Source organism: Dendrobates tinctorius, unplaced genomic scaffold, assembly GCF_039654945.1.
Source record: "Dendrobates tinctorius isolate UK_male_01 unplaced genomic scaffold, ASM3965494v1 ptg000254l, whole genome shotgun sequence".
Classification (NCBI taxonomy): Eukaryota; Metazoa; Chordata; class Amphibia; order Anura; family Dendrobatidae; genus Dendrobates; species Dendrobates tinctorius.
In genome coordinates this window covers 4,638,728-4,651,727 of record NW_027361921.1, presented here as the reverse complement: position 1 = coordinate 4,651,727, position 13,000 = coordinate 4,638,728, and the positions used below count along the sequence as shown (strand labels likewise).

At 37.6% G+C, this 13,000-nt stretch overlaps 6 non-coding genes across 6 annotated transcripts; 3 read left to right on the top strand and 3 right to left on the bottom strand.

Annotated features, from left to right (window-relative positions):
• Positions 1-841: 841 nt before the first annotated feature.
• Positions 842-923, bottom strand: TRNAS-GCU (transfer RNA serine (anticodon GCU)). Its single transcript has one exon. It is a non-coding gene; the product is annotated as a tRNA-Ser (tRNA).
• A 556-nt stretch (positions 924-1,479) lies between these two features.
• TRNAT-AGU (transfer RNA threonine (anticodon AGU)) lies at positions 1,480-1,553 on the top strand. The gene has a single exon. It is a non-coding gene; the product is annotated as a tRNA-Thr (tRNA).
• Positions 1,554-2,605: 1,052 nt separating this feature from the next.
• TRNAS-GCU (transfer RNA serine (anticodon GCU)) lies at positions 2,606-2,687 on the bottom strand. The gene has a single exon. It is a non-coding gene; the product is annotated as a tRNA-Ser (tRNA).
• A 5,057-nt stretch (positions 2,688-7,744) lies between these two features.
• Positions 7,745-7,818, top strand: TRNAI-AAU (transfer RNA isoleucine (anticodon AAU)). The gene has a single exon. It is a non-coding gene; the product is annotated as a tRNA-Ile (tRNA).
• Positions 7,819-8,870: 1,052 nt separating this feature from the next.
• On the bottom strand, positions 8,871-8,952 carry TRNAS-GCU (transfer RNA serine (anticodon GCU)). The gene has a single exon. It is a non-coding gene; the product is annotated as a tRNA-Ser (tRNA).
• A 2,468-nt stretch (positions 8,953-11,420) lies between these two features.
• Positions 11,421-11,494, top strand: TRNAT-AGU (transfer RNA threonine (anticodon AGU)). Its single transcript has one exon. It is a non-coding gene; the product is annotated as a tRNA-Thr (tRNA).
• Positions 11,495-13,000: the final 1,506 nt, after the last annotated feature.

The window sequence follows — 13,000 nt, the reverse complement described above, 5'->3', positions numbered from 1 at the left end:
CCTGTTTGTCTTAGTTGGTCAAAGAGCCTGTTTAGTAAACAGAAAATCTTGAATTTGAATGCCAGCAGTCCTCTTCCTTCTTTATCTCAGTTTAGGGCTGTTTAACTCTCTAAGCAGGCTTTCTAATGTATCACACCTGATTGTCCTTTGTCTTAGTTGGTCAAAGAGCCTATTTAGTAAATGGAAAATCTTGAATTTGAATGCCAGCAGTCCTTTTCCTTCTTTATCTCAGTTTAGGGCTGTTTAACTCTCTAAGCAGGCTTTCTAATGTATCACACCTGTTTGTCCTTTGTCTTAGTTGGTCAAAGAGCCTATTTAGTAAATGGAAAATCTTGAATTTGAATGCCAGCAGTCCTTTTCCTTCTTTATCTCAGTTTAGGGCTGTTTAACTCTCTAAGCAGGCTTTTTAATGTTTCGCACCTGTTTGTCCTTTGGCTTAGTTGGTCAAAGAGCCTATTTAGTAAATGGAAAATCTTGATTTTGAATGTCAGCAGTGCTTTCTATTCTTCATCTCATTTTGTGGGTTTTTACCCCAAAAAGAGGACTTTTACTCTTGTTTGTCATCAAATATTAATTTCCCACAGCCCTAATATAGTGCAATTGAGAAAAAAAATTCTCTGCTGTTGAAACACTTTAAAAAGAATTAGAGGATATAATTTTCTTTACAGAATATAGGATGGCATTAAGCTTTACAAATTAAAGCCAGTAGATTTACAGATCTGACTCTGCAAAGTTTGATAGCAGCACAGGAGTATTGTAAACTTTCATGCTTGAAGTGTCCACCGCTTGGGTTAAAAATGAAAACCAAACCATTCAACACGAAAGAAGAAGCAGCTTAATCCGACGAGGATGGGATTCGAACCCATGCATGCAGAGCACAATGGATTAGCAGTCCATCGCCTTAACCACTCAGCCACCTCGTCTACATAGCACCTGTGCGTTTAGGTGGGAAGATGTTGAGAGGGTTTTTACCAGTCAGTGTTTTTTCACTGAAGATTGTATGTTGGCTTTTGTCAGAGTTGCCTTATCTCGTCAACTACAGTGCCTGTTGTTTGAAGTTAGCTTGGGGAAAACTCTATCAGAAATGAACCAGTGCTGAGGTTTTTAATATCAATTAGTCATAATTTTTCCTCCTTTTGGTTTTGCCATGGCATTTCTTCAATCTGTCTATTCTGTGTCATAACTTGGAAGCAAAACAAGTCCCAAATTTCAGCTGTGCTAAAAGATGGCTCATTCAATTGCAAAACTTCAAAGCCTTTGTCCTCGATACAGCTTCTGTAAATTTGTCAGTCTTTTAAATGAATGCTCTTCAAAATTTATTTGGCTTCTTAAGTGTTATGACTGAGATTGAAATCTTATTCCATGTTTCTGCTCTACGTGGAATGGAACTCAAGCTCAATATTGTTTTGCTGCGCTAACCAGTTGAATGTTCGATTGGTGCTTCAATCTTCCTTGGATTTCAAATGCATGCCGTCTTCTGGTGCTGTGGCTTAGTTGGTTAAAGCGCCTGTCTAGTAAACAGGAGATCCTGAGTTCGAATCTCAGCAGTGCCTTGTTTTCATCTCCTCACAAAGAAGCTTCCTATCTTAAAAATAGGTGTTTCACTTGTGACTGATAGTGCAATTGTGAGATTAAAAATCTCTTCTATCTAAGAGATATAAAGGAAGAAAGATGGCGTCAAGCATGACAATGTAAAACCAGTTGATTTAGTTTTGAAATGCCTCCTATCTATGCATCTCTAATCCGTTTATCCAATGTATCTCACCTTTATGTCCTTTGGCTTAGTTGGTCAAAGAGCCTGTTTAGTAAACAGAAAATCTTGAATTTGAATGCCAGCAGTGCTATTCTTTCTTTATGTCAGTTTGGGGCTTCTTAACTCTCTAAGCAGGCTTTCTAATGTATCACACCTGTTTGTCTTAGTTGGTCAAAGAGCCTGTTTAGTAAACAGAAAATCTTGAATTTGAATGCCAGCAGTCCTCTTCCTTCTTTATCTCAGTTTAGGGCTGTTTAACTCTCTAAGCAGGCTTTCTAATGTATCACACCTGATTGTCCTTTGTCTTAGTTGGTCAAAGAGCCTATTTAGTAAATGGAAAATCTTGAATTTGAATGCCAGCAGTCCTTTTCCTTCTTTATCTCAGTTTAGGGCTGTTTAACTTTCTAAGCAGGCTTTTTAATGTTTCGCACCTGTTTGTCCTTTGGCTTAGTTGGTCAAAGAGCCTATTTAGTAAATGGAAAATCTTGATTTTGAATGTCAGCAGTGCTTTCTATTCTTCATCTCATTTTGTGGGTTTTTACCCCAAAAAGAGGACTTTTACTCTTGTTTGTCATCAAATATTAATTTCCCACAGCCCTAATATAGTGCAATTGAGAAAAAAAATTCTCTGCTGTTGAAACACTTTAAAAAGAATTAGAGGATATAATTTTCTTTACAGAATATAGGATGGCATTAAGCTTTACAAATTAAAACCAGTAGATTTACAGATCTGACTCTGCAAAGTTTGATAGCAGCACAGGAGTATTGTAAACTTTCATGCTTGAAGTGTCCACCGCTTGGGTTAAAAATGAAAACCAAACCATTCAACACGAAAGAAGAAGCAGCTTAATCCGACGAGGATGGGATTCGAACCCATGCATGCAGAGCACAATGGATTAGCAGTCCATCGCCTTAACCACTCGGCCACCTCGTCTACATAGCACCTGTGCGTTTAGGTGGGAAGATGTTGAGAGGGTTTTTACCAGTCAGTGTTTTTTCACTGAAGATTGTATGTTGGCTTTTGTCAGAGTTGCCTTATCTCGTCAACTACAGTGCCTGTTGTTTGAAGTTAGCTTGGGGAAAACTCTATCAGAAATGAACCAGTGCTGAGGTTTTTAATATCAATTAGTCATAATTTTTCCTCCTTTTGGTTTTGCCATGGCATTTCTTCAATCTGTCTATTCTGTGTCATAACTTGGAAGCAAAACAAGTCCCAAATTTCAGCTGTGCTAAAAGATGGCTCATTCAATTGCAAAACTTCAAAGCCTTTGTCCTCGATACAGCTTCTGTAAATTTGTCAGTCTTTTAAATGAATGCTCTTCAAAATTTATTTGGCTTCTTAAGTGTTATGACTGAGATTGAAATCTTATTCCATGTTTCTGCTCTACGTGGAATGGAACTCAAGCTCAATATTGTTTTGCTGCGCTAACCAGTTGAATGTTCGATTGGTGCTTCAATCTTCCTTGGATTTCAAATGCATGCCATCTTCAGGTGCTGTGGCTTAGTTGGTTAAAGTGCCTGTCTAGTAAACAGGAGATACTGAGTTCGAATCTCAGCAGTGCCTTGTTTTCATCTCCTCACAAAGAAGCTTCCTATCTTAAAAATAGGTGTTTCACTTGCGACTGATAGTGCAATTGTGAGATTAAAATCTCTTCTATCTATGAAATATAAAAGAAGAAAGATGGCTTCAAGCATGACAATGTAAAACCAGTTGCTTTTGTTTTGAAATGCCTCCTTTCTATGCATCTCTAATCCGTTTATCCAATGTCTCTCACCTTTATGTCCTTTGGCTTAGTTGGTCAAAGAGCCTGTTTAGTAAACAGAAAATCTTGAATTTGAATGCCAGCAGTGCTATTCTTTCTTTATGTCAGTTTGGGGCTTCTTAACTCTCTATGCAGGCTTTCTAATGTATCACACCTGTTTGTACTTTGTCTTAGTTGGTCAAAGAGCCTGTTTAGTAAACAGAAAATCTTGAATTTGAATGCCAGCAGTGCTATTCTTTCTTTATGTCAGTTTGGGGCTTCTTAACTCTCTAAGCAGGCTTTCTAAAGAATCACACCTGTTTGTCCTTTGTCATAGTTGGTCAAAGAGCCTGTTTAGTAAACAGAAAATCTTGAATTTGAATGCCAGCAGTCCTCTTCCTTCTTTATCTCAGTTTAGGGCTGTTTAACTCTCTAAGCAGGCTTTCTAATGTATCACACCTGTTTGTCCTTTGTCTGAGTTTGTCAAAGAGCCTATTTAGTAAATGGAAAATCTTGAATTTGAATGCCAGCAGTCCTTTTCCTTCTTTATCTCAGTTTAGGGCTGTTTAAGTCTCTAAGCAGGCTTTTTAATGTTTTTCACCTGTTTGTCCTTTGGCTTAGTTGGTCAAAGAGCCTATTTAGTAAAAGGAAAATCCTGAGTTTGAATCTCAGCAGTGCCTTGTTTTCATCTCCTCACAAAGAAGCTTCCTATCTTAAAAATAGGTGTTTCACTTGCGACTGATAGTGCAATTGTGAGATTAAAAATCTCTCCTATCTAAGAGATATAAAGGAAGAAAGATGGCTTCAAGCATGACAATGTAAAACCAGTTTATTTAGTTTTGAAATGCCTCCTTTCTATGCATCTCTAATCCGTTTATCCAATGTATCTCACCTTTATGTCCTTTTTCTTAGTTGGTCAAAGAGCCTGTTGAGTAAACAGAAAATCTTGAATTTGAATGCCAGCAGTGCTATTCTTTCTTTATGTCAGTTTGGGGCTTCTTAACTCTCTAAGCAGGCTTTCTAATGTATCACACCTGTTTGTCCTTTGTCATAGTTGGTCAAAGAGCCTGTTTAGTAAACAGAAAATCTTGAATTTGAATGCCAGCAGTCCTCTTCCTTCTTTATCTCAGTTTAGGGCTGTTTAACTCTCTAAGCAGGCTTTCTAATGTATCACACCTGTTTGTCCTTTGTCTTAGTTTGTCAAAGAGCCTATTTAGTAAATGGAAAATCTTGAATTTGAATGCCAGCAGTCCTTTTCCTTCTTTATCTCAGTTTAGGGCTGTTTAACTCTCTAAGCAGGCTTTTTAATGTTTTTCACCTGTTTGTCCTTTGGCTTAGTTGGTCAAAGAGCCTATTTAGTAAAAGGAAAATCTTGATTTTGAATGTCAGCAGTGCTTTCTATTCTTCATCTCATTTTGTGGGTTTTTACCCCAAAAAGAGGACTTTTACTCTTGCTTGTCATCAAATATTAATTTCCCATAGCCCTAATATAGTGCAATTGAGAAAAAAAATTCTCTGCTGTTGAAACACTTTAAAAGGAATTAGAGGATATAATTTTCTTTACAGAATATAGGATGGCATCAAGCTTTACAAATTAAAACCAGTGGATTTACAGATCTGACTTTGCACAGGAGTATTGTAAACTTTCATGCTTGAAGTGTCCACCGCTTGGGTTAAAAATGAAAACCAAACCATTCAACACGAAAGAAGAAGAAGCTTAATCTGACGAGGATGGGATTCGAACCCATGCATACAGAGCACAACGGATTAGCAGTCCATCGCCTTAACCACTCGGCCACCTCATCTACATAGCACCTGTGCGTTTAGGTGGGAAGATGTTGAGAGGGTTTTTTCCAGTCAGTGTTTTTTCACTGAAGATTGTATGTTGGCTTTTGTCAGAGTTGCCTTATCTCGTCAACTACAGTGCCTGTTGTTTGAAGTTAGCTTGGGGAAAACTCTATCAGAAATGAACCAGTGCTGAGGTTTTTAATATCAATTAGTCATAATTTTTCCTCCTTTTGGTTTTGCCATGGCATTTCTTCAATCTGTCTATTCTGTGTCATAACTTGGAAGCAAAACAAGTCCCAAATTTCAGCTGTGCTAAAAGATGGCTCATTCAATTGCAAAACTTCAAAGCCTTTGTCCTCGATACAGCTTCTGTAAATTTGTCAGTCTTTTAAATGAATGCTCTTCAAAATTTTCTTGGCTTCTTAAGTGTTATGACTGAGATTGAAATCTTATTCCATGTTTCTGCTCTACGTGGAATGGAACTCAAGCTCAATATTGTTTTGCTGCGCTAACCAGTTGAATGTTCGATTGGTGCTTCAATCTTCCTTGGATTTCAAATGCATGCCATCTTCTGGTGCTGTGGCTTAGTTGGTTAAAGCGCCTGTCTAGTAAACAGGAGATCCTGAGTTCGAATCTCAGCAATGCCTTGTTTTCATCTCCTCACAAAGAAGCTTCCTATCTTAAAAATAGGTGTTTCACTTGTGACTGATAGTGCAATTGTGAGATTAAAAATCTCTTCTATCTAAGAGATATAAAGGAAGAAAGATGGCGTCAAGCATGACAATGTAAAACCAGTTGATTTAGTTTTGAAATGCCTCCTATCTATGCATCTCTAATCCGTTTATTCAATGTATCTCACCTTTATGTCCTTTGGCTTAGTTGGTCAAAGAGCCTGTTTAGTAAACAGAAAATCTTGAATTTGAATGCCAGCAGTGCTATTCTTTCTTTATGTCAGTTTGGGGCTTCTTAACTCTCTAAGCAGGCTTTCTAATGTATCACACCTGTTTGTCTTAGTTGGTCAAAGAGCCTGTTTAGTAAACAGAAAATCTTGAATTTGAATGCCAGCAGTCCTCTTCCTTCTTTATCTCAGTTTAGGGCTGTTTAACTCTCTAAGCAGGCTTTCTAATGTATCACACCTGTTTGTCCTTTGTCTTAGTTGGTCAAAGAGCCTATTTAGTAAACGGAAAATCTTGAATTTGAATGCCAGCAGTCCTTTTCCTTCTTTATCTCAGTTTAGGGCTGTTTAACTCTCTAAGCAGGCTTTTTAATGTTTCGCACCTGTTTGTCCTTTGTCTTAGTTGGTCAAAGAGCCTATTTAGTAAATGGAAAATCTTGAATTTGAATGCCAGCAGTCCTTTTCCTTCTTTATCTCAGTTTAGGGCTGTTTAACTCTCTAAGCAGGCTTTTTAATGTTTCGCACCTGTTTGTCCTTTGGCTTAGTTGGTCAAAGAGCCTATTTAGTAAATGGAAAATCTTGATTTTGAATGTCAGCAGTGCTTTCTATTCTTCATCTCATTTTGTGGGTTTTTACCCCAAAAAGAGGACTTTTACTCTTGTTTGTCATCAAATATTAATTTCCCACAGCCCTAATATAGTGCAATTGAGAAAAAAAATTCTCTGCTGTTGAAACACTTTAAAAAGAATTAGAGGATATAATTTTCTTTACAGAATATAGGATGGCATTAAGCTTTACAAATTAAAGCCAGTAGATTTACAGATCTGACTCTGCAAAGTTTGATAGCAGCACAGGAGTATTGTAAACTTTCATGCTTGAAGTGTCCACCGCTTGGGTTAAAAATGAAAACCAAACCATTCAACACGAAAGAAGAAGCAGCTTAATCCGACGAGGATGGGATTCGAACCCATGCATGCAGAGCACAATGGATTAGCAATGGCCACCTCGTCTACATAGCACCTGTGCGTTTAGGTGGGAAGATGTTGAAAGGGTTTTTACCAGTCAGTGTTTTTTCACTGAAGATTGTATGTTGGCTTTTGTCAGAGTTGCCTTATCTCGTCAACTACAGTGCCTGTTGTTTGAAGTTAGCTTGGGGAAAACTCTATCAGAAATGAACCAGTGCTGAGGTTTTTAATATCAATTAGTCATAATTTTTCCTCCTTTTGGTTTTGCCATGGCATTTCTTCAATCTGTCTATTCTGTGTCATAACTTGGAAGCAAAACAAGTCCCAAATTTCAGCTGTGCTAAAAGATGGCTCATTCAATTGCAAAACTTCAAAGCCTTTGTCCTCGATACAGCTTCTGTAAATTTGTCAGTCTTTTAAATGAATGCTCTTCAAAATTTATTTGGCTTCTTAAGTGTTATGACTGAGATTGAAATCTTATTCCATGTTTCTGCTCTACGTGGAATGGAACTCAAGCTCAATATTGTTTTGCTGCGCTAACCAGTTGAATGTTCGATTGGTGCTTCAATCTTCCTTGGATTTCAAATGCATGCCGTCTTCTGGTGCTGTGGCTTAGTTGGTTAAAGCGCCTGTCTAATAAACAGGAGATCCTGAGTTCGAATCTCAGCAGTGCCTTGTTTTCATCTCCTCACAAAGAAGCTTCCTATCTTAAAAATAGGTGTTTCACTTGTGACTGATAGTGCAATTGTGAGATTAAAAATCTCTTCTATCTAAGAGATATAAAGGAAGAAAGATGGCGTCAAGCATGACAATGTAAAACCAGTTGATTTAGTTTTGAAATGCCTCCTATCTATGCATCTCTAATCCGTTTATCCAATGTATCTCACCTTTATGTCCTTTGGCTTAGTTGGTCAAAGAGCCTGTTTAGTAAACAGAAAATCTTGAATTTGAATGCCAGCAGTGCTATTCTTTCTTTATGTCAGTTTGGGGCTTCTTAACTCTCTAAGCAGGCTTTCTAATGTATCACACCTGTTTGTCTTAGTTGGTCAAAGAGCCTGTTTAGTAAACAGAAAATCTTGAATTTGAATGCCAGCAGTCCTCTTCCTTCTTTATCTCAGTTTAGGGCTGTTTAACTCTCTAAGCAGGCTTTCTAATGTATCACACCTGATTGTCCTTTGTCTTAGTTGGTCAAAGAGCCTATTTATTAAGTGGAAAATCTTGAATTTGAATGCCAGCAGTCCTTTTCCTTCTTTATCTCAGTTTAGGGCTGTTTAACTCTCTAAGCAGGCTTTCTAATGTATCACACCTGATTGTCCTTTGTCTTAGTTGGTCAAAGAGCCTATTTAGTAAATGGAAAATCTTGATTTTGAATGTCAGCAGTGCTTTCTATTCTTCATCTCATTTTGTGGGTTTTTACCCCAAAAAGAGGACTTTTACTCTTGTTTGTCATCAAATATTAATTTCCCACAGCCCTAATATAGTGCAATTGAGAAAAAAAATTCTCTGCTGTTGAAACACTTTAAAAAGAATTAGAGGATATAATTTTCTTTACAGAATATAGGATGGCATTAAGCTTTACAAATTAAAACCAGTAGATTTACAGATCTGACTCTGCAAAGTTTGATAGCAGCACAGGAGTATTGTAAACTTTCATGCTTGAAGTGTCCACCGCTTGGGTTAAAAATGAAAACCAAACCATTCAACACGAAAGAAGAAGCAGCTTAATCCGACGAGGATGGGATTCGAACCCATGCATGCAGAGCACAATGGATTAGCAGTCCATCGCCTTAACCACTCGGCCACCTCGTCTACATAGCACCTGTGCGTTTAGGTGGGAAGATGTTGAGAGGGTTTTTACCAGTCAGTGTTTTTTCACTGAAGATTGTATGTTGGCTTTTGTCAGAGTTGCCTTATCTCGTCAACTACAGTGCCTGTTGTTTGAAGTTAGCTTGGGGAAAACTCTATCAGAAATGAACCAGTGCTGAGGTTTTTAATATCAATTAGTCATAATTTTTCCTCCTTTTGGTTTTGCCATGGCATTTCTTCAATTTGTCTATTCTGTGTCATAACTTGGAAGCAAAACAAGTCCCAAATTTCAGCTGTGCTAAAAGATGGCTCATTCAATTGCAAAACTTCAAAGCCTTTGTCCTCGATACAGCTTCTGTAAATTTGTCAGTCTTTTAAATGAATGCTCTTCAAAATTTATTTGGCTTCTTAAGTGTTATGACTGAGATTGAAATCTTATTCCATGTTTCTGCTCTACGTGGAATGGAACTCAAGCTCAATATTGTTTTGCTGCGCTAACCAGTTGAATGTTCGATTGGTGCTTCAATCTTCCTTGGATTTCAAATGCATGCCATCTTCAGGTGCTGTGGCTTAGTTGGTTAAAGTGCCTGTCTAGTAAACAGGAGATACTGAGTTCGAATCTCAGCAGTGCCTTGTTTTCATCTCCTCACAAAGAAGCTTCCTATCTTAAAAATAGGTGTTTCACTTGCGACTGATAGTGCAATTGTGAGATTAAAATCTCTTCTATCTATGAAATATAAAAGAAGAAAGATGGCTTCAAGCATGACAATGTAAAACCAGTTGCTTTTGTTTTGAAATGCCTCCTTTCTATGCATCTCTAATCCGTTTATCCAATGTCTCTCACCTTTATGTCCTTTGGCTTAGTTGGTCAAAGAGCCTGTTTAGTAAACAGAAAATCTTGAATTTGAATGCCAGCAGTTCTATTCTTTCTTTATGTCAGTTTGGGGCTTCTTAACTCTCTATGCAGGCTTTCTAATGTATCACACCTGTTTGTACTTTGTCTTAGTTGGTCAAAGAGCCTGTTTAGTAAACAGAAAATCTTGAATTTGAATGCCAGCAGTGCTATTCTTTCTTTATGTGAGTTTGGGGCTTCTTAACTCTCTAAGCAGGCTTTCTAATGTATCACACCTGTTTGTCCTTTGTCTTAGTTGGTCAAAGAGCCTGTTTAGTAAACAGAAAATTTTGAATTTGAATGCCAGCAGTCCTCTTCCTTCTTTATCTCATTTTAGGGCTGTTTAACTCTCTAAGCAGGCTTTCTAATGTATCACACCTGTTTGTCCTTTGGCTTAGTTGGTCAAAGAGCCTATTTAGTAAACAGAAAATCTTGAATTTGAATGCCAGCAGTCCTCTTCCTTCTTTATCTCAGTTTAGGGCTGTTTAACTCTCTAAGCAGGCTTTCTAATGTATCACACCTGTTTGTCCTTTGGCTTAGTTGGTCAAAGAGCCTATTTAGTAAATGGAAAATCTTGATTTTGAATGTCAGCAGTGCTTTCTATTCTTCATCTCATTTTGTGGGTTTTTACCCCAAAAAGAGGACTTTTACTCTTGTTTGTCATCAAATATTAATTTCCCACAGCCCTAATATAGTGCAATTGAGAAAAAAAATTCTCTGCTGTTGAAACACTTTAAAAGGAATTAGAGGATATAATTTTCTTTACAGAATATAGGATGGCATCAAGCTTTACAAATTAAAACAAGTGGATTTACAGATCTGACTCTGCAAAGTTTGATAGCAGCACAGGCGTATTGTAAACTTTCATGCTTGAAGTGTCCACCGATTGGGTTAAAAATGAAAACCAAACCATTCAACACGAAAGAAGAAGCAGATTAATCCGACGAGGATGGGATTCGAACCCATGCATGCAGAGCACAATGGATTAGCAGTCCATCGCCTTAACCACTCGGGCACCTCTTCTACTTAGCACCTGTGCGTTTAGGTGGGAAGATGTTGAGAGGATTTTTACCAGTCCGTGTTTTTTCACTGAAGATTGTATGTTGGCTTTTGTCAGAGTTGCCTTATCTCGTCAACTACAGTGCCTGTTGTTTGAAGTTAGCTTGGGGAAAACTCTATCAGAAATGAACCAGTGCTGAGGTTTTTAATATCAATTAGTCATAATTTTTCCTCCTTTTGGTTTTGCCATGGCATTTCTTCAATCTGTCTATTCTGTGTCATAACTTGGAAGCAAAACAAGTCCCAAATTTCAGCTGTGCTAAAAGATGGCTCATTCAATTGCAAAACTTCAAAGCCTTTGTCCTCGATACAGCTTCTGTAAATTTGTCAGTGTTTTAAATGAATGCTCTTCAAAATTTACTTGGCTTCTTAAGTGTTATGACTGAGATTGAAATCTTATTCCATGTTTCTGCTCTACGTGGAATGGAACTCAAGCTCAATATTGTTTTGCTGCGCTAACCAGTTGAATGTTCGATTGGTGCTTCAATCTTCCCTGGATTTCAAATCCATGCCATCTTCAGGTGCTGTGGCTTAGTTGGTTAAAGCGCCTGTCTAGTAAACAGGAGATCCTGAGTTCGAATCTCAGCAGTGCCTTGTTTTCATCTCCTCACAAAGAAGCTTCCTATCTTAAAAATAGGTGTTTCACTTGTGACTGAAATGCCTCCTTTCTATGCATCTCTAATCCGTTTATCCAATGTATCTCACCTTTATGTCCTTTGGCTTAGTTGGTCAAAGAGCCTGTTTAGTAAACAGAAAATCTTGAATTTGAATGCCAGCAGTGCTATTCTTTCTTTATGTCAGTTTGGGGCTTCTTAACTCTCTATGCAGGCTTTCTAATGTATCACACCTGTTTGTACTTTGTCTTAGTTGGTCAAATTGCCTGTTTAGTAAACAGAAAATCTTGAATTTGAATGCCAGCAGTGCTATTCTTTCTTTATGTCAGTTTGGGGCTTCTTAACTCTCTAAGCAGGCTTTCTAAAGTATCACACCTGTTTGTCCTTTGTCATAGTTGGTCAAAGAGCCTGTTTAGTAAACAGAAAATCTTGAATTTGAATGCCAGCAGTCCTCTTCCTTCTTTATCTCAGTTTAGGGCTGTTTAACTCTCTAAGCAGGCTTTCTAATGTATCACACCTGTTTGTCCTTTGTCTTAGTTTGTCAAAGAGCCTATTTAGTAAATGGAAAATCTTGAATTTGAATGCCAGCAGTCCTTTTCCTTCTTTATCTCAGTTTAGGGCTGTTTAACTCTCTAAGCAGGCTTTTTAATGTTTTTCACCTGTTTGTCCTTTGGCTTAGTTGGTCAAAGAGCCTATTTAGTAAAAGGAAAATCCTGAGTTTGAATCTCAGCAGTGCCTTGTTTTCATCTCCTCACAAAGAAGCTTCCTATCTTAAAAATAGGTGTTTCACTTGCGACTGATAGTGCAATTGTGAGATTAAAAATCTCTTCTATCTAAGAGATATAAAGGAAGAAAGATGGCTTCAAGCATGACATTGTAAAACCAGTTTATTTAGTTTTGAAATGCCTCCTTTCTATGCATCTCTAATCCGTTTATCCAATGTATCTCACCTTTATGTCCTTTTTCTTAGTTGGTCAAAGAGCCTGTTGAGTAAACAGAAAATCTTGAATTTGAATGCCAGCAGTGCTATTCTTTCTTTATGTCAGTTTGGGGCTTCTTAACTCTCTAAGCAGGCTTTCTAATGTATCACACCTGTTTGTCCTTTGTCATAGTTGGTCAAAGAGCCTGTTTAGTAAACAGAAAATCTTGAATTTGAATGCCAGCAGTCCTCTTCCTTCTTTATCTCAGTTTAGGGCTGTTTAACTCTCTAAGCAGGCTTTCTAATGTATCACACCTGTTTGGCCTTTGTCTTAGTTTGTCAAAGAGCCTATTTAGTAAATGGAAAATCTTGAATTTGAATGCCAGCAGTCCTTTTCCTTCTTTATCTCAGTTTAGGGCTGTTTAACTCTCTAAGCAGGCTTTTTAATGTTTTTCACCTGTTTGTCCTTTGGCTTAGTTGGTCAAAGAGCCTATTTAGTAAAAGGAAAATCTTGATTTTGAATGTCAGCAGTGCTTTCTATTCTTCATCTCATTTTGTGGGTTTTTA